This window comes from Condylura cristata, unplaced genomic scaffold (genome assembly GCF_000260355.1).
Source record: "Condylura cristata isolate star-nosed mole 26May11 unplaced genomic scaffold, ConCri1.0 scaffold00050, whole genome shotgun sequence".
Classification (NCBI taxonomy): Eukaryota; Metazoa; Chordata; class Mammalia; order Eulipotyphla; family Talpidae; genus Condylura; species Condylura cristata.
In genome coordinates this window covers 1,313,452-1,316,142 of record NW_004567151.1, presented here as the reverse complement: position 1 = coordinate 1,316,142, position 2,691 = coordinate 1,313,452, and positions in this window count along the sequence as shown.

Sequence of the window (2,691 nt, the reverse complement as noted above, 5' to 3'; positions counted from 1 at the left end):
GGCCGCGCTCGCCTCTTCCGAGCCGCCTGCGAATTAGTTCCTGGTTGCTGTGACCCCAGATCTCTCTCCCCTTCAGACCCCCCTGCGCGGCTCGGCTCCACCTTGGGGAACCCACCGAGCAGACTCAGTCCTTTCTCTGCCGCACAGTTTACAGTGTGAGGCGACAGCCCCAGCCACTTCCCTCGGGCTCTCTGGGCTCAGCTGGGCGCGGGGTGCGGGGCTGCTCGCTGCTGTGCCTCCCGGAGGCCACGCCAGCACAGGCCACGCCGGCACAGGCCACGCCGGCACAGGCCACGCCGGCACAGGCCACGCAGCCAGGATCTCTAAGGGAATTTGTTCCCCAAGGCAGGGCCGAGCCTGGGGGCCCCGCTGAACTTGGGGACACGGCCAGGGCGGGGCTCAGGGGGGTTTCATATCCCTCCAACGAGTCCTCGAATGTCAAGTGCGTGGGCTCACAGTTGCAGACCCCACGAGAAGTGGCCCGCCACGGACCACGCGCCCGCCCGCACTGCTCACCGGATCATCCCCGCCAGCAAGACGCCCTGGGAGAGTCCCGCTGTCCACGCCCACCTGGCGATGTCCGCGGCCACCTGGCGATCGCCACGCCCGTCAGGCTCGGCCGGGGCCGCACCACGGAACCCAACGGGTCCCCCTCACCTCCACTCTCTTACTTTTAGCCGATTTTTTAAGAAATACCATTTAACAAGCCCGCTCACCTTCCTCCCTGTCTGCGCAGGCCCGGCTCAAGCCTCCGCCTCCAGGAAGCCCTCCCTGACCACAGCCCTCTGGAAGCTCCTCTCTCTCAGGCTGCTGCACAAGCCGTCGCTCTCACCTTAAACAAGGCCCCTCCCCAAAAAGCAGAAGTACAGAACTAGGGGGCTCTGCACCACACCCAGCTCCCCTGCACCCTGCTTGGCTCTCCACGCCCTGCCCCTCAGCCCGGGCCCCTCACTCGGCCCCGCGGCCCCCTCACCGCGGCTCTGCCTGGCTCGGCCCCCAGCGCTCCCTGGGTCTGCGCTCTGGCTCTGCACTAGTCCCGGGGCCACCTGGAGAAGCTCTCCGTGGGCGAGAAGGGGTCCGATGGGGTGCGGGGATGGGGGACCTGGGCGCCGTGGGTGCGGCCTGCAGCCACAGGCGGGCGGTGGCTTGTGGCGGGTCCCGTGGGCTTTGGTCTTGGCCCGGGCCCAGAACAGCGAGGGCTTCCCATGGGCAGACTCTTCCAAAGTGCCTTCCACGGCCCAGTGGCAGGGCTCGGGCAGCGGGTGCAGCAGGTGGCCTTACCTGGCCTCCCCCACCACCCCCACCACAGGCGCTTTCTCTTCTGGGGTTCAAGGTCTACGCGAGTCTGCGGGGGGACAGCATCCAGCATGGGGAGTAAAATGAGAAGCCAAGACCTTCTGCAGGCGAACCCAGTGATGCAAAAGACGGGGAGCCCCAGGCACCGGGCTGGGGGTGCAGGAGGGGTCAGCGCGAGCCCGCAGGGAGGGAAGGAGGCCGCGGCCCCGGGAGAGACCGCCTGGACTGAACATCCTCCAGGAGCGGGCAGTGACGCCTGGGGTACCCCAGAGGTACCCCACACTCTGGATAATGACCTGCCCACCCAGGAGGTCTCGAGGTGCCCGAGCCGCCTTTCCTGGGTGAGCACGGGGTCTGGACAGTCACGAAGCAGAGCCCTAAAACCAGAGGTGGGGGACCACCGCCACCCCAGTGTGCCCCACAGACAGGTGCCAAAGGGACTCTGGGCCGGGGTGCTCCGGGCAGCTCCCCTGGACCCCCGGAGTCCCCACACAGGACCCCCGGACAGGGGAGGACATGCTGTCCAGGGGGCAGAGATGAGCCCTGCAGTGCCTGGGATGCCCCACCCACAGGCCAGCTCTGCCCAGGGCAGAGACTGCGCTCTGTGGACCAAAGGCCCTGGCTTGGGGCACCCTCAGGGGGGTGGGTGGGACCCAGCCGGCAGAGACGCAAAGGAGGTGGCGTCTGGGGACCAGAGAAGGAAACGAGGACGCGGCCGGCCGCGCTGACCCCATTCGAGGAGCGAGGAAAGCCAGACGCGGCCAGAGCACCACCCATCCTGATGTCGGGCGGCTGCGCCCTCGGGGAGGCGGCGATTCCCAACCCGGGGCCCCCCAATTCCCTGCGGTGGTTCCCCGGGAAGCTGCGGCCCGGGGCTTTACCGTCAGTCCGCTCCTGGCTGAAGCCCCGAAACTTCCCAGCACAGAAACCGCCGCGCGCAGGCGTGAGGTGCCGCCGCGTCTGAGCCGAGGCGGGGGCCGGGGCATTTCTCTCACGGTTTGCAATATTTGGCAAAACCGTGGCAACAGACACCACAACCATATTGCCCAAGAAATGTGTCGGTTGGTGACATTTGGGGTTCCCAAGGCGGCACAGCTGCCTTCCTTTTCTGACTCAACATTGTTTCTCGTTCTTACGCGTTTGGGAGCCGGCCAGAGCCAGTCTCCGCTCCCCCCCGGGGCGTCCAGCCCCCCTGCGGCCGTGGACTCCAGTCCAGAGATGAATGGGGTGAAAGCCCCCCGGAGGGGTCAGCGCGTGCAGGGCATGCAAACCTTCCGGCCACGGCTGCGCAGCCCCGGGGAGGCAGCCTGCGGGGGCCCGGCCCCCTCTGGCCACGCGCCCTCCCGCCCAGGAACGTCCCACCTCGGACTGCGAGAACAGAGAACCTGGAGGCGG